This window comes from Camelus dromedarius, chromosome 22, assembly GCF_036321535.1.
Source record: "Camelus dromedarius isolate mCamDro1 chromosome 22, mCamDro1.pat, whole genome shotgun sequence".
NCBI classification, from domain to species: Eukaryota; Metazoa; Chordata; class Mammalia; order Artiodactyla; family Camelidae; genus Camelus; species Camelus dromedarius.
In genome coordinates, this window is record NC_087457.1 from 1762665 (window position 1) to 1787372 (window position 24708).

The following is a 24708-nucleotide window of genomic DNA, read 5'->3' on the forward strand; positions in this document are numbered from 1 at the left end:
TGAATTCTTTTATAAGATGAGAATTTCAGAGGCTTCCACAGGTTGCTTAGGGGAAAAAAGAGAAAGGATTCAGGTTGAACTAGGTTATTAAGGACCTGGGATTTGGTTATTTATTTTATACATAGTAGTGTGTATCTATTAATCCCAAACTCCTAATCTAGCAAAAGACCGAGCTGATTACTATTTTTAAAAAAAAAAATTTTCTCTTTAAAGTTGGGTTGTTTGAGATCTCTTTTCTTCTTTGTTCTTTTTCTTTCTTTTTTAAAGAATTTTTCTTATTTTTTTTTACATTGAGGTACTGGGAATTGAACCTAGCATGTAATCTATCCCTTGAGATATACCCTCACCTCCAAAGACAATTATATTTATACTTTGACAATACCATACTGAATTAAGATTTTTTTACTCCATTTTCCTTTCAGAGAGTTTATAACGAAGGGAGAAAGCGTCAGAGGAAGCCCTGGGCCATCTCTTCCTTCTCAGCGGGTTACTACACAGCAGAGGAGCTTGGCTGTCGCCAGGCCCAGCTCACCTTTCTGCTCTGAGGGCCGACTCCGGCCACTTCTCTAAACAGAGACGTGTTAGAAGCAGCAGAAAGCCAACTAGCGAGCAAAAATGACAAAACTGACCCACCTGCACTTGGACATCATCTGCTCTGAAATGAACCTCTTATAGCTCTTCTTCCGATTAGTGGATTGTTTTCAAAAATATTCCCAAGGAGATGACTCTCACTCTATTTTTCTGGATTTCTTGGGCCTTCTATGACTTTAACTGCAGGCTTGATTTTCTGCAGAACGTCTGCAGGGAAGCCAGGCAGAAAACGTGAACAGATCCTGCAGGCCACAGCTGAGGCCTCCGGTCAAAGCGTCCTTGTTGTGCAGAGCCTACATTCATGGGACCATTTTCATGACTGCTGTAATTAGTTCTCATCCAACTGTCCCACTGAAAATGTTTATAGATGGAAGGTGGTCTGACACAGGTGAGCAGTGTGGATGTGGGCTGCAGATGGCAGACAGACTGGAAGGAAAGACAGGAAATGTTTATTCAGGCTTCAGTTTGGAAGATTTCTGATGTTTATATGGACATTAAACTGGGTCAAGCTGAAGCGCCATTTGCTGTAAGACGGGGTGATGTACACGTATCCCTACAACTTCTAAAAAGTTTGTTGAAGCTGGACGTGACAGCCTAGGGGACAGAAGGCTTAGAGTGACACCTCCGTTCCAGGATGCCTATGATCTCGGGCTCACAAAGAGGAAAAGAATACACATATTTTGCCTGTGTAGTTCTATGTGAAATGACTTTGACCCTTGCCGGATGGTGTAAGATCAGAGATCATGTAGTATTTCTTACATCACAAAGACGACAATTCTTGATGAGTCAGCAGACTGTTTCTGATGGCCCGGGGTCTGTGCCAGACATTAGCTGTCTAGACAAATACCACACAGCCCCTCATCCCTCAAGGAGATCACAGTGTGCCGTGGAAGAGACAAATTTAAATAGGTTTTCAAAACAATGTGGTAAGAGGCCCTTGGCATCATGTATACTGTAAGTTCAGAGGGGCCCTTGCACTGCCTGGGGCAGGGTTCTAGAAGGTAGGGAAGGTGTCAGAGAGGAAACGCTTTCTGCACTGACATCTGAAGGATTCCAGCAAATCTGTAGACCAGGAGAGTGCGAGGTAGGCATGGGATTCTCGGCAGCTTGCGTGTCTCGTGCAGAGGCCTGGTCGTGTCTAATAGCACCTTGCACTTAGGGAAGGAAGGTCAGTGAGGCTAGAGGCTGTGGGGAACTAACAGAAGCTGAGGCTGAAAAAAGCAGCAACTAGGTGCTGAGAAGGTGTGACGTTAAATCAGGGAGTGTGGACTCCCTCACATATGCAGCGGGGAATTCTTTGGTGTTTTAAGGAGGAGAGTGACATTCAGATTAATCATTAAAAGTGAGAAAAGTGGACTGTTCACTCTAAAGAACAGCACTGGGGAGACTAGAAAGGGGTGGGAATTAATGCAGTGGGGAATGAGGGGCGGGGACTTAGGGGACATTAAGGAATAGAATTTTAGTACTGATGGGGGATGAGGGACTGAAGTGAAGGAAAACTCCCAGATGTATGGGACAGAAAACAGATGGGATGGTGATGCCATTGGTTGAAAAAGCAAACCTAGTTCTGAGCAAGTGTAAATTCAAACATACAGAGCTGGAGATTTTTATGAGTTTATCAAGTGGAAATATCTACTTGTCAATTATAAGTATATTTCTTGGACGGAAATTAGATGTCCTTGCTGGAGAAGATTTGACAGTTAATCAGTGAACAGAGAGTAGTTGAAGCCACGGGAATAAATGCCACCCACTGACAGTTTATCAAAGAAAAAGGAAGGAGGGCACTTCTGGTTCAGAAAATATGGCAGACTGGAAACTTGAAGACCCACTCACTGAAGACACAAAAACATAGGACACAATGCAGTCAATCCTAAAAAAAACACACATTTATTGTGTATGATTCCTGTTCAGTAAATTACATATATCTCACATGTACTATTTGAAGAAGTTTGATAGATGTATACACCGTAAAAGCATTACCACAATCAAGATAGCTAACATTTCCATCACTCCCCAAGGGGGCAATTTTCGAATTCCCATATTTATGCCTTCCCATCCCCTTCTGTCCCGGTAACCATAAATTTGTTTCCCTATGTCTACGGGTCTGTTTCTCTTTTGTAGATAAGTTCATTTGTGTCTTTTTTTAAATTCCACATGTGAGTGATATTTTATGGCATTTTTCTCTTTTTCTGGCTTACTTCACTTAGAATGACTACCTCCAAGTCCACCCATGTTGCTGCAAATGGCATTTTGTTCTTTTTAATGGCTGAGTAGTATTCCAGTGTATAAATATACCACTACATCTTTATCCAGTCATCTGTTGATGGACATTTAGGTTGTTTCCATGTCTCGGCTATTATAAACAGTGTTGCTTTGAACATTGACGTACATGTGACTTTTCAAATTAGTTTTCTCCTGACATTTGCCTGGGAGTGGGAAGGCTGGATCATGAATTAAGTCCATTTTCAGTTTTTAAAGGAACCTCCACATGGTCTTCTCTAATGCCAATGCAGCTCATTTTATTAAAGCAGAGCCATGCTCAGAAAGTAACGGGTATTTCTAGGGGCCAGACATGAAGTGCAGTGAGTGTGGCCTGTTCAAGAATCAGAGGGAAGTCTGGCAGGGCTGGAGGAGAGTGAGCGGGAGAGTGTGGTACAGGCAGCATTCAGACCACGTGGGGACCTGACAGGCTGGGATAAGGAGCCTGGACTTCCAGTCATCCCTTGGTAACCATGGGGCACTGGTTCCAGGACTCCCCTCAGACGTCAACATCCATAGATGCTGACGCCTTTTGTATAAAATGGCATAGGACTTGCATGGAACTTATGTGTTCCCTCCCGTATCCTTCAAATCATCTCTAGATTACTCATGATGTCTGATGTAATGTGAATGCTATGTAAGTAGTTGCCAGCGTGTGGCAAATTCAAGTGTTGCTTTTTGGAAGTTTCTGCTTTTCCCCAAATACTTTCAATCCACAGTTGGTTGAATCCACTGGATAGGGAGACCCTAGATATGGACAGTGGACTGTATTCTCAGTCTAATCTAAAACAGACTACACAAAGAAAAGAAAACCAAACCCAAATCAGCTGTTTCAATTAACAGAATTTAGAGCACTGGTTCAGTGACATGAGACTAAGAGCTGGCTGTTAAAGTTAACAGCGTTCATCTAGAGGAACACATTCTGGAGCACTCTATCACCTCAGGTCTGAGCTTCTCAGTATCTTCATTTGCTTCCTGAAGCTGAACTGCATAATTACCCAGAAGCCCCTGGTTTTCAGCACACCGCTGTAATCTTTTCTGCAGGTAACTCATTTCTTATGTGTTTCTTCTAAAAGTTTTATTTTATGTAATTTTTCACCTATAAGATAAAGTAACTCAATAACCCAAATTTTTCAAAATATAGAAATAACTAAATTAAAATATTTCACATGAAAACCAATGCCTATCTAATGAAAACATTATGAAAAAATAAGAGGCAAAAACAAAACAAAACAAAACAATGGATGTAGCAAGGTTGTGTCCAGTCTAGTGTGTTAGTAAAAGAAGGCTGTGTTCACAGTCCCAATTCTCAAAGTTTGTATGATTTTACTTAACACAACAAACACATGATGGGAGTGACGATTATTATTCTATTTTACAGACTAGGAAAATATAGTTCTTACAAACAGGTTAGTGGATTTTATTTGTACGTATGTTACACTGAAGATCATAAAATCACAGAGAAAAGATACTTCCTTTGGCAAACAAGGGCTCTGCAGATCGACCTTTCTGGCCCTGTGCCTGGCCCGCCTCTGGCCCAGGACAGGTGCGCTCAGTGACACGCCCATGAGACACAGCTGGGTGGCCTCCCTCCTCTCCTCCCAAGGCCCTCCACCTGCCAGGACTCAGCTCAAACTCTTCTCCTCCCTGAAACCCTTACTAGTACCCTTCTGTTTATTTCTAATTTTTTTAATATTAAACTTTCCTGCATTCTTATCTAACTCCTCCTTTGTTTTCCCCGGTGGGGAATGCAATATTCACCTTTCAGTCTTCTACAAACACAGCATGGTGTTGTCTTTTCATTTGTTAAACACTTGAGAGCTTACATTTCAGGCCCAGGGATAAAAAGGGAGACCAGGCCCTGGAAGGTCACCGTCTGGCTGGGAGGACTGCAAACAACTGTGCACGCAGTGCCACGAATTCAAAATAATCTTTGAGTTTCTTCAATCTTGCAGTTATTGCTACAGAAACCAATCAAACGCAAATACCTCTTAATAACTAATTTTTAAAAGTTTCTAAAATTACAATATACTTCTAGGAATAGCATTTTGCTTTTATTATCCAATTGCTACTACTTACACTCAAGTTCAGAACAGTTACGAGTATAAAGTGACTATCCCAGCTCGGCGTGCTCCATGAGGTGCATGCACCTGCTCTCTGGCTTGGTCTCTGTCTTCATTTTTCCCAAGTCTGCTTCAAGAGCTTGCTTGTCTTGCTTCAGTCTTTTGAGGTCTTCCAATAAACCGGTTTTCTCTTTCTTGATATTCCTAGAAATACAAAAGCAAATTATTCCTAACCACGACAGATTGTGGTACAGGCTCCCTTTCGCCCAACCCATCCTAAGTTCTGCTGCTGATTATCTTCCCTAAATTTTAGATCTGACTTTACCCCAGCCCCTCCAAAGGATGATGGGCTTCCCAGAGTTTCCCGGAGCCCGCCAGAGCCAGCTTTGAGCATGTGCCCAGCACAGCTGCAGGGCCCTCCCCGCCACCGCTCTCACTGCTCCCGGATGACGACGACCCCCTAACTAGCCCGCCTCTCCCCTCCCGGCACCTGCGGTCTGTCCTCCACACAGGAAGAGGTGAATTTCTTGAAGAGTCTATTAATATCACTCCTTCATCTGAAACCCGCTTGTGGCTCCCCTCTCTCTTAGGGTAAATCCAAAGTCCTTATTACCATGACCTTCAGTGTTGCACAACCCAGTGTTGCCCACTCTTCTGATGCATTTCCCACAAATCTTCCCCCTCCTGCTCCACTCCAGCCACAGAGACCTCCTGGCTGTCCTGGGAACATGCCCAGCACACTCCTACCCCAGGGTGCTGGCACTGTGTCCCCTGCCTGCAGCTCTGCCCCCCCCCCCGGAGCTAGGTGTCTCGTTTCCGCACTGGCTCAGGGCTTCTGCTCAGGTGCGGCCCCAGGAAGGCCTTCCTCAATCCCTCTTTCTAAAATGGCCCCCAGGTGTGCTGCTTTATTTTCTTCCCTAAACACTCATTGGCACCTGACACAGTATATATTTACTAGAAAGCAGAACTTGATTTTGCTCACCCTTGTATGAAAAATGCAGGGAAAAAAATGCTTGGCCCAACATTCCACACAACTCTCAATACCCTCACTCCTCTGTTTCACAGTCACACTTATCCTTCAAGACTGAGTTCAAGTGCGGCTCTTCCTGATGACCCCTCTGCACCTCCCCATGAACCTTCCATGTCGCTCCAGCACAGCGCTCAGGGCTTTGTTTCCCATGACCCTGACCTCTGTGCAGGCCTTTTCTCTTTAACAAGCTGCAAGCTCTCTGGGGACCGACACTGATGTCACCACCTTGTTACCTGATGGCACTAAGCAGAGGGCAGGTGCTCAGTAAATGAACATGGGACTCAACTTAGACCTGCTGAAGCAATTCTTGGATTCATTGGAGGACACTTGGTACAGTTCAGTTTCAAAATAAAAATTGTCAGAAGTTTTGTACCACACTACCTTAAAACTGCCTTACCAAGAAAATTAATCCATCCATAAAGCCCTGCATTATCATGGGTTTTGGCTGCATCATTTCATTGTTGTATCTTCTGTGTGACCTTCTCTGGATGTCATTTCAGGAGAGTTACTGAGGTTCTTCAAGATTTTACTGTGAGACACGCTCAGGGGCCTCTGGCCACCTCTCTGACCTGATCGTCCACCACTCTGGTCCTTACTCCTTTCAATACAAAATATTCAGTTCTTAAAAATTAAAAACTAATTCACAGTGGAACTCTGTGTCACTGAAGACAAAAAGTTCATTTTCTCTAAAGAGTAAAATACTAAATGAGGACTATACTCTGAGGGAAATTTTGATGCGGGATCTAAAAGAATGGAAACCCTCAGGGTGTTGGCTTATTAGGAATATAAAAATACTTCCTGCCAATTCTCAGAGAAAAAACAAAACAATGTCCCATAAAGATTTGCTGCATTTTTCCTGTGGGTTCTGTGCCCCCTGTCATGTCATTCTAGACTCCTTTCTGAGAAACACACATTGCCAGTCATACACATGGAAACTAACCAACCAAATACAGTCTACCACCTGAACCTTAGAATCAATTCTTCTGTTTCTCCAGAGACATTATAAAAGGACGTTAGAACTCCATATATGATCATCTAACCCCAATGTACTAAAGAAATCATTTATTTCATTATGAAAATTATTTAGAGCTCCAGTTTTGGGCCCTGGAATGGATCTTCTCTTTTAAAAACCAGGCAATTTAAGAGGTGAAATTTTGGAACACTTTACTGAAGCATTTGGGAAGGAAGCAGATGTAAATCTTCATGCATCAGAACTGGGCAGATCATTAGCCTTGGCCTGGGGAAAGGAGATTTCCCCCCCTAATTTATGCAAAAGTGCCCTCACTTGCCGACCTGTGTACTTTCTAGCTTTGTCTATACAATGTGTATCTTTTTCTATTTTGCATGAAAGATCAGTGTGAGCAACCAGCAGCCCTGCCTCAATGCCCTAAGTTATGTTACAGAAAAATGGAAGAAGTATGTAAATATGTGTAACATACATGACATTCACAGCCAAAGACGTTTCTTCTGACAGCAGTCCTATTTGAATGTTTAGGGGAAATGATTAGTCACTTCTTAAAAGAAGACAGGACCTAGCTTGCCCATGGTTGTCAGTTCAGCTCCTTCACTTAACATGTTAAAGGTGAGTGTAGTAACATCCAAAGCCCTTACAGTGGGGAGCATGATTCCTATGTAGGTTCTGGTGCTCCACCAGCCCACCACAGTGAGTGCTGGTTCTCACCACTTGCAGGCTCCCCTACTCTGGAGAAACATCCTCACCAAATGGCAGTCCCTGCCCCCTGGCCTAGAGATACCCCCACCCACTTCCTACAGCACACTTCAGCCAGGGACTGACTGGATAGGGGAGTAAATGGCTTTCCCCCACTTGCCTTATTTGGGGACCAACTGTGGGGTGCAGTCTGCTCTCCTGAGCTTCATGGTGAGAGAAGAATGATGCCAGCCTCTGACTGAGACCACAGTCTCACTTGCCCTCCCTCCCCCTGCCCACCCCCACCTTGCTTATCTCACTCCCCTTCTCCTGAGAGTTATCCTTCAGGAAATCACCTCCACAAGGACCCCCAGCTCAGGCTCTACTTGTTTGGAACCTGACCTAAGACAGTAAATGATACTGTATATTTAGTTTACTATTATTACTAAAAGCATCATTACTGAGATGCATTATGTAAGTGTCCCAGGCTTAATGAAGGATCAAGAGGGCTGTTCAACTTCCTAAAACTGATGTCAAATTCAAATATGAATATGCTGAAAATACTGAAGTATGTATTAGTCGTCTAATGCCAAAAGAATATCCACTGAAAAGTAAAAACATGAAAGTTACAAAACTGAAAATCAGTGTATAATTTTTAAAATTTCCAAGTGTAACTAAATGTATTATTAATATAACAATAAAATGCTTAGAAAGAATTGATTTGATTTTAAGAATCTAAAAAGGACTTATTTTCAGGAAGCTAATTCACTGAATAAGCTCTGGTTTTCCTTGAACATTCACTTCTCATTTTTCTTGTTTTGTTCATGGAGATCTTTCACTTGGTTATACAATTTTTCATTTTCCTTTTTATAAATAGAAAGTTACATTTTAGTTCACTCAGCAGGACCTATATAACATTAGCATATGTGCTCATGAAAGATACAGCCTTTAAATATTTTTAGTCTTTAAATTTCTTCAGTTTTTGAGTAAGCTTTAAAATTTTTTTCAAACTGTTTCAATTTTCTCAAAAGACAATTTGTTAGCTGAAAACAATTGTTTCCAAAATGCTCAAAATGCTTAGTAAACAAAAAAGTTGCAGAACTTCCCAAAGCTAACGAGCCTGTCAGTATAATGTTCTGCATTTCACAGGGGTAAGTGGGGCGAGTGACTGCAAGAAAAACAACGTCCTGATTTTGCACACCAGGGATGGAAAGGCCAGGGGGGCTGTTTGTGTGATGGAAAAGAACAAACCCGGCTCCATATTAGATCTGTTCCTTTGACTTTAACCCTGTGCTCTCTTTTCTAGGCTCAGACTTGCCATCTCTGCACCTTTTGTGAAACAATGTTGCCAATAGTCTGAAATATACAGGAGAGCCTGTTCTCAAGGCTCTGACCTTTAAGGACATTAACACATTTCCATTCATATAAAGATAACAAGTTGCAGAATACAAAATAGCATTTCTTTTGTTGGAGGTTTACAGGGGCACCATGATCTGACCTACGTTGCCAGCTGCAAGAACACAGTATTCCAAGAACAAAGAATTCCTATGCCAAGAAGTTTGCAACAACCAAGCAAGTAGGAAAGGAGCCTGAATTCTGACTTGGGGAAGGTGGTTCTCCAGGACCTTAGTCGGCCATTTTCTTGGTCTGCCGGCTTTCTGAATGGCTTTCTAAATAAAGTCGCTGTTCCTTGCCCCAAGAACCTGTCTCCTAATTTACTGGCCTCTTGTGCAGTGAGCAGAAAGAGTTTGGACTTAGTGACATTTGCACCTTCTTTTTTTCTGTTTTTTTTGCCCAACTTTCTGTGGTGAGGTAACTGGATGGAGCCATAGTGGGTAGCCAGGCTTCTTTCTGGAGCTCTCTGTAAGCAAGGAGGTAGAGACTCGGTGTTTCTGGAAGATCAGGATGAGGCAGAATAAAGCCTACACTCAGCTCAGCACCTGGCTTGAGCTAAAGAGGGGCTTAGACAGTGAGATCAGTGGCAATCTATGCTTAGATGCTCTGGCTTATTAACCTCTTTAAAATTAAGAATCTGATGAAAACCAAGGACCTTTGTGAATCTAATGAAACTCTGAGCTGTCTCACCACGCCTGGCCTAATGCCTGGCAGATAGTCTGTGCTTAATTCTGCAGAATTCTTGAAACCCAGAAAAATACGTACATATGTTGACATACAAGTCTTGTGTTCTGTGTGTGTGTGAGGGGTGGCTGGAATACTCACAGGTCTGTTCCTTAAAGTGCACGCTCCGCGCAGCAAGTGCAGAACAGCAGGCGGAGGGTCTGGATGGCTCTCAATAACTCTAGGGCCGTGTGTCCTGCAAAATCAGTGCTACCCCATTTGTAGTAAATGCTGCCATCTCTGATGTGGTTAACACTTTCTCTGGGCATCCCTGCAGTGAAAATGCTTCTTATTGGCAGGCTGTAGGCTTAGGCTACTACTGTCAAAGGAGAAAAAGATAATGAGACAGAAGGGGGAGGGAATTAAAAAAAAAGGGGGAGTTGTGGGGAGGAAATGAAGGTAAAGCTTAAGCTGGAGACCACCGAACCTGTCCTGCCTACCTGTCAGGTCAGCTCCACCAAGATGCCATCACATAGAACAAATGTCTGACTTCTACAGGACACATATATTTTCTCCCAATTTTAAGTCAAATTTTTTTCAATCTCAGGGCATTGGCAATTGATTTCAGATTCATATTTCTGAATATAATATCAAAACCAGCCAATATTGTCTACTGAAAAACATTATAGAAAATGAAAGAAAAATAGGACAGTTTCTAAGGGAACATGGTTATAAAATTAGTCACAGGCAACAAGCACTAACTGGTTACTGTGTGGAGGGCACTCAGGTTGGTCTGCACTGTTTTTTTTTTATGATTTAAATATATATACTTCCTAATGTGGCATTAATTTCACACAAGTGGCTTCTCCGAGCCCATGGAAGACCCCGCTGGCCCAGCCGAGCCCTGACCAGCAGGTGACAAAGGCCCCGTGACCCTCAGGGAGAGCCAGGACGTAGTCCCCGCACCCTCAGAATCCTGGTTTCCCACGGGGGCGTGGGCCTCTCTGGGCCCCTGGCTCACTACACCAGTGAAAACCCCCTTAATCCACACTCTTTTAACTCCAACTAGGGAAGGGGGGCTCCCCCCCAGCAGGCAGGCCGGGGGCAGAATCAGCCTGCCTTTGCTGCAAGGCTCCGGGAGACAGGGGCGCTGTCTTATCTTAATTTCACAACCATTCTTGTGAGACAGGTACTGTCAGTCTCATTCCCATTTCACAGACGGGAAAACTGGCTCAGAGGGGGGATGTGATTTGCCCAAGGCTGCACAGCAGGCAGTGAAGCCAAGAACCATCCAGAAACTATGCTCTTAACCATTTTAATTCTGCCCATGACAAATGTGCAGACCAGTCAAATGATTACTTCCTCACATTGCCAGAATTCCCATTACCTATTAAATGGAAACAAATGTTTTTAAATGCCTTATTTTCAAAACCAAAAGATCTCATAGCAAACCCATTATGTGCTGAAGAACCATACCTGTTGACATCCCTGAAGAAGTGTCTCTTGTTCCTATTTCTTTTTGGATTTGCTTTGCTTTTTCTTCAGTGACAGGATCCGATGTTTCCTCAAACTGCAACCACCTTTGATTTTTGTTTGATTCTTCAAAGCTACTTCACTGAGAAAATGCAGAAATAGTTTTATTTGGAAAAGGAAGTGATGAAGTATGGAAGAATAAAAGAAAACACAAGGCGCACAGACCTAGAACTGTCTTACAACCACACTGGAATTAGCTTAACACCAGTGATGGTTAATTCATTACAGGATGCTCTGTGCTGATGGTTCTGATGATGGCATTAACTCAGAAATGCTACACAGTGTCATTCTCTGAACTTAGCCCTTCTACAGCAATCTTTCTGAAACTCTGTCTTCCTTGAAGGTCACCGTGAACTAAGGGATTTATTTTCAAAAAGGACTGCTAACAAGAGAAGGATCAATATGAGCCAATTTAAATTCTGATTTTCCCCCAGGGGTTCGATTTAGGCTCTTCTGTTAGAAGGCACTCTTGGGAACCAAGTCACTGACAGCAAATGCATCAAGTCAAAGAGCCACAGGGACAGAGGGTGACAGTGCATTTAGTGGAGAGTAGTAGTTCTTTTTCCATAAATAAAAGGAAAAGTAGGACAATGTGTCTAGTCCTTTGGCTCGAAGAATATAATTGTCTTGACTCAGTTGGAAAAGTTCCTTCTCCTGCTGTCTCTGTAGTTCCTCCATCTTATCTTCCAAAGCTCTCGCTCTTTTTTTCTAAGAATGTGACTGTAATCCACTCCCCGAGGGCCTGCGCCCCCAGCTCCATTTTCCCTCTGCTTCCTGAGCTCTTTCAAACATAGTTCTGCTTCCTTGTTCCCACCACCGTATCCTGAAGAACCCTTTTAAGGAAAAGCATTACTTCAGTATGTAGAGTTGTATATTAGATTTGAACACAGTGGGTTAGGGGAAAAAAACCACAAAGAATGAAAATGACACAGTTAACAATGTTCTACTACACAAGAAAAATCAATAAATGTTCAATAAGAGTGAGTGAGTGCGGTATCACTCAGTGCAGAAGAAATTTCATATATTTCATTATTATTTAATTTCTACATATACTTAAAGACATACAACCATTATGAATATTACTGTGAAATTCAACACCTACATTCAGAAACTGAACACAGGCATCAGTTTCTGAGGGGCCCTCAGGCTTCTTGTGTAGCCACGCAGCTTTCCCCGTGGGAAGCTGGAGCTGCAGGCTTGGTGAGTCCTGCTCCAGATATTCCTAAATGTTATAAACAATGGAAAAAACCACCACAAATACAAACTACGCTGAATGTGTATTCGGCAATTATGTAACAAGAAGCACAAATACAACCGGAGAACTAAGACAAGTGAGGATCTCACAGCAGGCTGGTGCATAACAAGTGCCCTCACACAGCAGTCCCCCTGCACGCAGGGCCCCGCACGCAGGACCCATGCCCGGGACCAGTCTCTACTCCATCTGACACGGAGGCCAACTGACCCAAGGCTCATGTCCCATGACACATGGAGCTAAATAAATGTGAGGAGAATGTGGATCGGGATAATTTCAGGTTTCATCACTTTAAATAAATTACTCTTAAATGTTCACAACAATAACAAAGTATCTAAAAGAGGAATCAAAGAGCAGCTGATAACTTTATGAAGCATTCTAGTTCAGATTAAGTGGGCTTTAAAGCACATTTTTCTATATAAATTATATCAAGTTATAGTATCGCTGGAATAATATAAATTGCATGGAAACTATAACAACTACTTTAAATTTGATTAAAAAATGATAATCCTTCTCTAATACTGTGATATCATACATTACATTAGAAAAAATGTTATTCATGTATATTTTGGTCAAATTTTTGGCTTTTAAGATACCTCATAAATCCTCAAACAGCAGAAATGGTTCTAAGGCCAATAAATTATTCAGTTAATAATACAAAAAGAAAGTTTAAGGGAAATCCCTAGAAGAGATCCGGAGGCCCATATTCAAACCCTGCAGGTCCTGAACTGACCCCCAGTGATCATTTCCCTGACTACCTTTGAGGTAAGTGAAGAATTGAAATTTTACATTATTTAATATAATTATTTCTGGATGTTAATTTTTTTTCAAAATTGGAGTATTTACTAGAATTTTTAAATAAAGGGAACTACAATTTTAATTGCACATCTTGGCTATGTTTTGACAAAGGAGATGCCAGTAAGAGTATAGCAACAAACTCCTGTCCCAAGCCAGGGACTGATCAGTGCTGCCCCCCTCCCCACCCTCCCCCTCCTGTCTCAAGACCCTTTTCTGCTTACTTCCCAAATAAGCAACACAACTGGCAAATGAAGCCAGCGTCAAATATGTATCAAAAACCAACAAGACAGTTTGAAGTGGGCCAATGCATTACGTAGCTGTTCTAGTAAGTGATTAAGCATTCTTCCATACCACTTCTCAGCAGAAGATGGACCTTCCACATCCCAGTGGGAGACAAATTTAGTATTTCTGAGCATGCTTCATGGTGCAATTACAAATGCTGTATCATCACAAAGACAAGCAAACACCTGAATTTTCCTCCTGTGTACTTTTCAGGAACTTAACATGGTTACCCAGAGAGGGGACAGGACTGTACAGTTGCACTTGCCAAGTACAGCTGGATGCTTTGAAGCACAAGGACAATATCCAGTTCAACACGGTGTAAGACATGTATGCACAAAAAGGCCGCTGTCAGCGGTAAGTAGCATTATGGAAAAAATTCCAAACCAGCAGGATATAAACAGTGCTCCATGCTCCAGTCTTTTAGATAATAATCCCAAGAATCCAGTTCAAATCCCTATTGTCAACACGTAGGGAGGCATTCCATTTCTATCACTGTTTCTCCAGATCTGAGCTGAGGCCATTTGCTCCTGGCTTGGTAATAAAAAAGAAAATATGTTTCTTCCTCTTTCTTTCTTGGCATGGAAACACAGCTTCGAGAAGAGAAGGCCATGAATCCTGGGAGCACAATGAAGGTTGCTAATAAGCTCTTCCCATACCCTACATAACTAGACTCAATGACTGGGGAAAAGAGAAAGGACAGGGAAACTTACCTAGCCACTAGCATCAAAAACAAAAAGTAAATTGTGAGGCTCTCCACTTGAGAAACACCCCAAATTTAAACAAAACAAACAAACAAACAAAAAAAACCTTGAAAAATTAAACAGGTAAATTCCTCTTCTAAAAGTCATTTATTTACATATTATATGCCCAGTATATAATGTGTAGATAAATGTGTCCTGCAGTAAAAGTGACCAACCTACTGGACTTAACACACATTATAGGACAAGTTCTTGAAAGATTTCATCTCATATTGGTATCTTTTAATAAAAACAATTAAAAATCAAAGAAAAATATCTGGCCAGGCCTGGGATGAGACAAACAGGAACACTTCAGAATCCAAGGCAGGGGAAAGGCTGTTTGCCTCTTCAGAGACTTGTAGGGGTGTGAAAAGGGAGAGACAAATCATGCACAAACTTACTTACAAATTACATACCCAAGCCCCGCCTGCTCAATAAAAGGAGGGTGAAAAAAAGCCCCATCACGTAACACCAAACAGCAGCATTATCAATGAGCCCTTTCTCTGCTGCCCACCTTGCCTTATTTGAAAGAGGAGGCCTGTGAGGGGAGGTGAAAAGAGCAAGGCTGAGAGGGAAGCCCTGCATTTCAGTCTAGTTTCCAATTTCCGTTTCTCTTACAGGAAATCTTCAGTCATCTGATGCCTGGCATCGCATCGAGCTCTGAGCAGAAACTGAGTATGTGGTGGCCGCAACCGGGGTGCCACTGTTGGCTGAGCAGCCTTGCCTCAACGTTTCAAAATACGATGCTAGCACAGGTCTGTTACATTGCAGCACTTTGATGGCAGCCTCTGTTTTAAACCACTCCCTCTTCCTTCCAACGCTGAGTCTTCCCAGTCTTCCAGCACTTCCGTGACAGCGAGCACACAGACGTGCGTTCTATGCTTCCTCTCCTGGTTCTCAAAACTTCCAACTAATCTTCCCAATGTCCCTTCTACTGCAGCCTCCTCACAGACTTCACGGACTGCTGCCACCCTCGGCTCCTGCTCCGGCTCCGTGCCTCCTCCAGGGACAATCCATTGGTCTGGATGGCGACTACTGCTCACGAGTAGCACACCCTCCTCGCTGTCGCTGGAAGCACAGGCACGCGGCCCTCTTCTTGTAGCCGGCGCCGTCACCGGTGCGGGTCTGTTCGACTTGAGTGTCATCATCCTTCAGGCCCCGTTGGGGGTGCGGTGCGGGTCGCGGGAGTCGAAGGTGGGGAGCCCGCTCCAGACAGCCGCGCGCACTCCCCCGGCTCGACCAAGGGAAGCAGCGAGGGGGAGCCGCTTCTCCACTACTCGGCTCAGCCGTGGCCCGCAGCCGCCGCCTCATTCCCCCATCTCCCCCCCCCCAGGCCCCGTGCCACCGCTGCCAGGGCCGCCACCTCCCGATTAGGATGTTAACTTTTTAAATGCAAAGTTTACTTTTTTCATTAAAAGTGAAATAAATGGTTCTTAAAGATTTGGAAACTACAGAAAAGTCAAAAGAAGAGCCAAGTCCCCAAAAGTACTTCACCCCAAGATTTCCTTCAAATCTTTTCTAGGTTTTCCTTATAGAGTAGTAATCACATTTAATTGGCTAGTTGGATGTAGGTTTTCTGTAGAAACCCCTTAAAGCACTCATAAAAGATCTATTTGAGTCATTGTAAAATCAGGCCATTAATCCCTCCAAGTCACTGGAGGCCCATTAACGTGGCCAGTGAATGGGTCAGACCTGCCAGCACTGTTATTCTACCAGGACTGGGCGGCCAGGAGTGTGGCAGGTGGTTCTTGCTCCAGCTGCAGTCAGCCAGTGCTTTTACACCACAATTCTCCCTTCCTGGGTTCTTAATTTTGACCTCTCTAAGTTGTTATTTTCAGTAATAGTACATGGACAGTATCTTTTCCTTTTATACAGGAAAGAAAATTTACTTAGATATAAAATTCAAACATGAAAACACTGCAGAATTTGGGACTTCTGAGCCCTTCTTTAAAAAAAATGGCTTCAAAAAATTCAGTCAAATTATAAGGCAATCAAAATAATTCCAGAATGGAGGAACAATGGCTAATGGACTGGTGAAAAGCATTCTGGCTCTGTAATAACCAGAACCAAGATCCACTTTCAAACACTTAAGGGAATTACAGCTGCTGGAGAGAATATAATAAATATATTGATTATAAATAATACAATCATATATAAGTATATATAATATGATATGACATATATAGTATATAAAATAAGGTTATAAGTAACATACTTATTAAAAATAAAACCAACAAAAATGGGTAGGAGTCATGCGAGTAGGGGATGTAAGAGTTTCACTACATATTTAATAGAAGGGAAAACTGATCATGTATAAAACTGGAAAAAGGAGTTAAAAATAACAATACGGTTTTGGCAGTCTTTCAGGGGTTTTCATAATCTATGTTCTTGAAGGGACATTTTGGGACATAACATTTCTCAGGATGAAGTTTCTTTTTCTTCTTACAGATTTAAGTAAAATGAAACTTAATGTTTTATTTAAAAGAACTGATAAAGTGTGATCTGTTATTATAAAATGCTTTGTCCAATTTTATTTGTCCATATGCCTGCCTGTCTCCTTCCTTCTAGCTCTCATCCCTGCTTCCTTCCATCTGCAGAAGGACACACACACGAGAGGCATGGGATGAGGCTCACCCACTATGGCACCAGCTGTTTCTGGCTAAATTATTTCTTCCTTTTTACTTTTCTGTATTTTTGAATTTAAATAATGAGCAACTATTCCTTTTGTGACAATAAACATACTAATCTAAAAATAAAAATACATGTCGACAGTCAAAGAAAATTAATTTAGAATAAAAAGCAAAATCACCACATGGCAGACACTGCTAGCTGACAACCTCCTCTTCCTCCACACTAAAATTTTGCCCTGGGCAGCAATGTGCCAGTTAAAAACACACCTCTCCCTGGACTCCATGCACCTGGGGTGGAGCAGGGGGCAGGGGCACAGGATCAAAGTTCTGACCAGTAAGATGAAAGCAAAAATTTCCAACACGGGGCTTCCAGGACAGTGACTACTTCTCTGATTAAGCTGCTGTGTTAACAGGCATGAACCTTTTACCTTTCACCCTCTTCCTCCTGACTGGGCTGGAGATTGTGCAGCTGTCTTGTGACAAGAAAGACTAAAGTCACAAACGAGGGGTTTTGCAGCAGGAAAGAAGGGGGGGCTCTGGTTCCTGGCACAGGTGCACCAGCTCTGAATTAACTGGCCCAGGCTTCCTGGTTGCGTGAAAAAGAGAAGCCTTCAAACTGCGCCAGCCCCAGTCACGAGGGGCTGCTCCCTAGGAGCCAGTGCTGACGCCAAGCACAGTCTCTAGACTCTGTACACTCGCCTCTGGCTCAGAGGCTGCTTCTCTGACACCCAGCCTGTCACAAGTAACAACCACCCCCAAGGAATTCCAGTTCTTTGGAATAAAACTAAAATCACTCTGGGCAATTTTCCAACAAAAAGACAGAGTTTTTTTTTTTTTTTTTAATCCTATTTAACAGAGACTCTAATGAGAAAAAGTAGATCAGTACAAAAACAGAAAATCATAGTTTGCCAATGTATTTAAATAAATATGAATTTTAGAGATGTGTTTTTATTTTGGCAGTCGCAAACACTATGAAATTTTGAAATCAGGGAAAATGCTAATAAAAATATGGTTGCCTTCACCTGTCAACCTCTATGCCATCCCCCTCATTTCAATTGACTGTGACCTGACGTCTGGTTTCACTCTTAGTGATTTCCAACTGCGCATCAGAGACCCTTCAACTCCCTCCCTATGCACATCTCTCTGCCCCAGATGCTTTCTCCCACTGGCTTTCCAGGTCTTTTTCTGTCACCAGTAATGCAACCGTGCATGCATCTCAGTCTTAGGCATTTACTCACTGGCAGTCCTTCCCCCCCCCACCAGGCATGCTCTCTGGCACCTGGATGCCCACAGCGCCCGGGCCTCTGGGACACACTCTGTTGATCCTGCGTTTCTCACACTGTCCACACCCGCAATGTGTCTTCTTCCTTCATGACTCCACTTACTTCCCATACACAAGGGCAGCTCCTTCCTGTTCCTCTCTCAGTCCGCTGCACTCATTGGGCAAAAACCACTCCTCTTAGTAAATCCAACTACACAACTACCAACACCTGCAGTCATGTGGGAGAACGTGGTTGTGCACACTCACACACACATGTGCGCACACACACGCGTGCACACACACACACACACCCGTCTGCCTGGTCCCAGCTCACATTCACAGTCACCAACCTGGAGCAGACTTCCTGCTGCTGGGAGCCCAGCCCTCCAGGAGAGCTCCCCACACCTGCTCCCCTCCAGCACCCTGGCCCCATCCTCACTGCTGCCTCATCACTACATGTTTTACTTCTCAGAGGAAGTGGAGGCAACCGGAGGAAATTACCCCCATCTCTCACCACTTCTACCCGCTACCAGTACCCACACCCACCTCTCCCCTCCTCTCTGCTTTTCCACAGGTGAATTGTCCATGTTCCCACCTGAAGCCAACCCTCCCACTGTGCCCTGGACCCCATTACATCCCCTCCACTCGAGGACTCTGCTCTACGACTCCCCTCATCATGCACTTCTTCCTGGCTACCGCATCTTTCCAAAAAGTGCAAACATTCTATTGTTCAATCGTACCACGATTTCTCTCATTAAATTCAAAACAAGGTGAAACAAAAGGCTTCCCTGACTCCACCCTCCTGCCAGCGACTGCCCCCCCCAAATTTTACACCCTTTCCTCCAGGGGGTCTATACCTTGAAGTAGCCAATTCCACTTCTCCTGTTCCCAGTTTTCCTTTCACAGCCACCTGCCCACGGAAACTGCTTGTCCAATGCTGACAGCCTCCTTCCTGCTAAATTCCAAGGTCAGCTGTCAATCCTCATTCTCTCTCAGCAGCAGCAGACACAGCAGATCTACTCTCCTCTATATATTCTCCCCACCTGGCTTCAGGAGCGCACATGGTCAGGTTGCCTCAACCTTGCTCTGTCCTTGCAGATTACCCCTCTCCCTCCTGACCTCTTTAGTTCAGCACGCCCCAGGCTCAGGCCTTGGTTTGCCTTTTCTCTCCAGATATGCTCCCTTGATAATCTTTGTCAAGTCTAGGAGAATATTATGTGTAATGAAGTAAGTCAGATGGAGAAAGACAAAAACTATATATCATTTACGTGGGGAATCTCAAAAATAATACAAATGAACATATATGAAAACAGAAAGACTCACAGACAGAAAAGAAACTTGTGGCTAACAATGGGAGGTGGGGGAAAGGAGAAATCAAGGGTATGCAATTAATGGACACAAACTACTGTACATAAAATAGTTCAGCAACAAGGATTTACTGTACAGCACAGGGAACTCTACCCAATGATTGTAATAACCTATAACAGAATATAATCTGCAAAAAAACTGGTTCACTTTGCTGTACTCCTGAAATTAACACAATACTGTAAATCCATTATACTTCGATTAAAAAAAACCCACGGCTTCAAAAATATTCATTTTTCACAACACTTGATACCTACAGTCCACACCTCCCTCTCAACTTCAGACTCCTCTATCTGACCGCCTCCTTGCCATCTCCACTGGCACACAGAACAGGCATCTCAAAATTAGCACCTCAGCAGCTCAACTCCTGGTCCTCCCTCCACCCCCAAGCCCACTCTGCCTCTCCCTCCATCCCAGCCGGAGAGGAACCACATTCTTCCAGCTGCTCAAGCCGCAAACCCTGCCATCACCCATGACGCCTCTCTCACAACCCCGGACCAATCTTTTAGACTTTCGGCTCTATCTCCTAAATACATCCCCATCCAACTGCTTCTCATTACCACCACTGCCACCACCCTGGATCGAGCCCCATCACTCCCACCCCGGATTCCTCAAATCCCTGTCTAACTGGTCTCTGTGCTTCTTCCTGTGTCCCTATGGTGTGGGTCTATATTTGAATGCATTCAGTCAATGGCATCAGCCCGTGGAATCTGTCTAAAGGATACATCAGGTGAAGTCACTGCCATGCTCACAACTTCGCAGGCGCTCACCTTTCCACACTGAGTGAAAGCCCACGGCTGCTTAATGCCCTAGAAAAGCCGACCGTGCCTGTCCCTGTGATGCCCGACCTCACCTCCCCTGCCCCTCTCTGCCCACTCTGCCCCAGCCATGTGGGCTTCTATGCTGATCCCCAAGATGCCAGGCATTCCTCCCTCTTCAGGACTTTTGCATTGACTGTTTCATTTTTCTGGAATATGCTTCCCCCACACACCCACACAGCCAATTCCATTTCCTCCTACAAGTCTGCATTCAAAGGGCTCTCTCACCAAGGCCGACTCTACCTTATTTCAAATGGTGACCTGCTGGACTCCACCACTGACACGCTTGCTCTGCTTTCTATTTCCCCTTAACATGTAACATTATTTACTCATTTGTATGCTCATTGTTAAGTGTCTGTCCCTCTTCATCAGATGACAGCTCCATGAGATGGGGGAGGGGAGGTGGCGCTGCCTTGCTTATCAATGTACCTGGAGGGCGTCCAACAGTGCCTAGACCCAGGCCTGTGCCCAAAAACACTTGTTATATGAATGAATTTGGATAAAGTAAACTTCAGAAATGTTGGGGGTTAGTTTGTCCAAAATAAATATAATAAAGTAATATTAAAAACAAAACTTCATTCTCTTGCTCTCAAAGGTACAGACAGGATGACTACTTCTAAAACATTAATGAAAAACTTTCACACTCCTCTTGATGATTCTAAAATTTGGGAAATGTTCCGAGTGTTTTTCTTAACATTGAGCACTAGATCCAGTAGAAGGTTAGTTATTAACAACAATGAACAGATGACAGCAGCACAAGCAGGTGCTCCACAGAAAAGGAAGAGAAAGTAAGAGAACACAAGGCGCCTGTTAGGGGAAGGGATCTGAGGTCCCTACGTTAAGAACAGGAGGAAAGGATGCTGCATTAATCAACAGAATCTGATTCCTCTGTGCACAGAACAGCCACCACTCCAGCTGCTCTCCTGCACACGGACAGATACGAGCCCTACATCTGACACATGCAGGCTGCTGCAGCGGACACAGCCACACAGACAGAAGTGGAGAGACTTCAATGCCAAAAGAATTCTAATACAGTCCAAGTGGTCCTGGGAAAGGCCGGGGAGGCACTTTAAGCTGGAAGTGACTTTCCTAGTGAGGCTAGCTCTCCTCTGTCACAGCAGGCAGCAGTGATGGGCTCGGATGCCTACTCGGCTGAGCCACAAAGGAAAGCATGAATCACTTCTGGCTCTACTGCTCTCTCGGCCCCGCCGGAGTCTAAAGGCAGCAGAGACACTGGTCTGACTTGAGAATTTCTATTCCTATTAATAGTGGCATGGGCTTCTACATGGGAAACCGCCATTTCCTCCCACCAAGATGGATGACTCCACCAGGAAATAACTAGCAGAGGTGCTTTATAAATCATGCAGGTGACTGATAAAACATCCGGACTCTCCAACACTAGACTCAACTCACAACCAGATATTTCTCTCTGTATCCACCTTCATTTGTACATTGCAATCTAAATTATAGCTCTTTACTGGCAAACATTTTGGATATTACAAAGCCAACCAGATGAGGAGGGGTTTGGCTCTCCTATTTTATATTCACCTCCCATACTTTCTGGGTCTCATTCAGGAAAACCTAGAATTAATGATGACAAACCCCCTGAACTGAAGTGAACTGAATCTGTCTTTCAGAGATGGAATGTAGCACCTTAAGATTAATTTTTTTTCTACGAATAAGGAAAGTTCTCAGAAGGAGAGAAGGAAACAGGGAAAGTAGAGAATAAGGAAAATGAAATAATACATTATGTGTACAGAATTTTATTATGAAAAGTATGTATAATTACCTTTTTTCCTGGCTTGATTTGAGGCAGGGATGGATCTGAAGTATTTATTTTTCATAATGTCCTTTGAAGTTTTCTTTCCAAGAGTAGAAAATGTCTTGAATGGTGAACTGGGTTTGCCTTAGCCTGAGCTCCTAACTGATGCATATAATCCACTCTGGGGTTTTCTCTAAATAAAGGAGGGGCACTTCTGGCCTTTTGTGTGGTAGCTATGTACCAACCAGCCCCTGCTTCTCTGTAACTCATCTGAGATCTAAGAGTCTGTGCACATGTACAAATTCTTCAGTACTTAAACATCAGTGACAGTTGTAAATATGATTTAACAGATGGCAAAACCATAGTGCTTACTGAAGAACACATTTTGTAGAAGGTGAGCCACAACATTCAAGTTCTCCAAGCCTAATTCATCAGAACTTTAGTACTTTGTAGCACATCTTCAAAGTCAGAACCAAAAATAGCAAAATAATAAAACAAAATAGGCTTCCCAGAAAGCAAGACATGTAATTACAAGAATGAACATGGAGGAGAGTGGGGAAGAACATAGTTGAAATGACTTAAAGTTTTATCTTTTTTCTCCAGATTTCTCAAGGTAAAAACTGCTTAGCACCTGCCTTATTCCACAAGGAACTGGAGATAGTTTATGTTTAGTTTATGGTAAACACATAAATCAAATCCATAAAATAAAAATGGAATACTGTGGTCATGAGTCTATAAAACAGAATAAATCAAGAAAACAGAAACAAGGAACAGAGATGTATAAATTTCTCAACAGTCACTAACAGCATTTATATGAAATGCCAACTTGCCCCCTTTTGCATAATACAGACTACTGATAAGGCTGAATAAAAAGCACCAGAATAAACAATTTTCTTATGCTACTCAAATTCTGGGCTATGAGTGTTTAAAAAATTAAAGTGTAAAAAATGGCTTCTAAAAGAAAGCCAATGCTACAGTGGCATTTTAAAATCTGGGGACGACAGGGTGTTGTAACAGCTACTGCTCACAGATGCCCAGGATCCACTTGGAGGTTACTCTGTAATCAGTCCCGCTGGCTCACGAAGTACATACCTGTCAGCAGTGTTTATGTAACTTCATTGATCACTGTGTCCCATCGATATAAACTATAAACACTTACCTATGTATTTTTGTCATCCTGAGGTAATAATCAAGGACCAACAGGTGTTTTTTTCTTTAAAATATCAAGGTACATTTTATCTATTCTTACACAGTATTTACTCTTGGACAGTTATTTTCTGTACCTTCATTGGTGACTTTTGTAAAACTATATGCTCTTCATTTTTGTCCAAAAATTGGTTCACATTTTGTTTCTTGAGACATAACATTTGGATTCATCTTAAGGGGTAAATTGTTAACAAATTCAGTTTCTTTATTCTCAGCCAGTTTCTTGTAGCTATAAAACAAAACAGGACACAGAGAGTGAACCCTATATGACTCCTCAATTATTAGTTTTATTAATATATATGTATACACATGATATACATGGAAACATTTATATTATTAACATATAATACTATTAAATATATTTAATACCTGTAACTCTCAAATTAGGTCACTAATGTTAAATATATTACTTACAATTCTGGTTAACAGTATATTCATATGGTGTCACATAATTGTTTTAAATTTCAGATAATAATTTTAATACAGTATAATATAAGGGATTTCATGGTTTACTCAAAGCACTACTTCAAAGGAAAGCCAAACCAAACAATACTGAGATTGCTCTTGTTTAAGAAAAATAAAAAATGAATTTCTAAGTGGCCTTTTTATAATATATCTTTTATCCATATTATAAAGTCAACATACATTTGAGGCAGGAAAAATATTTCATACATTTCCAGTAGAAAGTAAAGAATCAACCATAATTTATATCGATGAAGCATAAAATATAAATATTAAAATGCATGAATTTCATCACAGTATAGGAAAATCTTAAAACAAAATCACTAGGATTTTTAAATGAAATCATTTCTGTGGCTTAAAACACTTAAATGCAATGTAACATTTCAGAACATTGCATTTTTAAAATATGAGAAACATCCTTTAAGGAGATCTTATAAATATGGGTGAACATCAGCATATTATGGGAGCTCCAAAAATACAGATATTGTCATTTTCAAATTACCTTAATTATGGTCAATGAGGTGACTTAATTTTGTAATTTATAAAATAAGATTAAAGAAAAGTTTAAGAGGCTACCAATTCATATAAGGTAGATTGGCTTCTCAATAATTGCTAGATAACTGTGAGAAGTAGCTGGAATCATCAGAAAACCTAAGAGCTCTTCCTTCTTTGTGGCGGCAGAACCTGGCCGGCTGCTCACTAACACTGCTCCCCATGCGTGCCCCGCACCAGCTGAACCGCACTCCGCTCCACCTCCAGTCTACATGAGACCAGCACTAGTTCTGGCCTTTAGAATGTGAGGTGACGGTGACCAGAAGCTAAAATACGTGTCATGGGCTTAGTGGTCGGGTTCTAGGTGGCAAGGAAACTGATACTAGAGGCTGGAGAGGGGGCAAACTCACATTTTATGAAAAGTGACAAAATATTTGCTAAGCTGTCACACACAGAGGTTA

At 42.6% G+C, this 24708-nt stretch overlaps 1 long non-coding RNA gene and 1 pseudogene across 5 annotated transcripts; both read right to left on the bottom strand.

The window, feature by feature from the left end:
• Positions 1–703: 703 nt before the first annotated feature.
• Positions 704–23610, bottom strand: LOC135318874 (uncharacterized). Of its 5 annotated transcripts, XR_010377269.1 has the most exons (6): positions 23371–23610; positions 11126–11264; positions 10150–10322; positions 9812–10025; positions 4930–5117; positions 704–1017 (listed from the first exon to the last, which is right to left on the bottom strand). It is a non-coding gene; the product is annotated as an uncharacterized LOC135318874 (long non-coding RNA). The 5 variants fall into 5 exon arrangements; XR_010377270.1 differs by lacking the exon at positions 10150–10322 and having other exon boundaries at positions 23371–23608; XR_010377266.1 differs by lacking the exon at positions 10150–10322 and having other exon boundaries at positions 9812–10028; positions 23371–23607.
• LOC135318834 (diphosphoinositol polyphosphate phosphohydrolase 1-like) lies at positions 14678–15569 on the bottom strand (annotated as a pseudogene).
• Positions 23611–24708: the final 1098 nt, after the last annotated feature.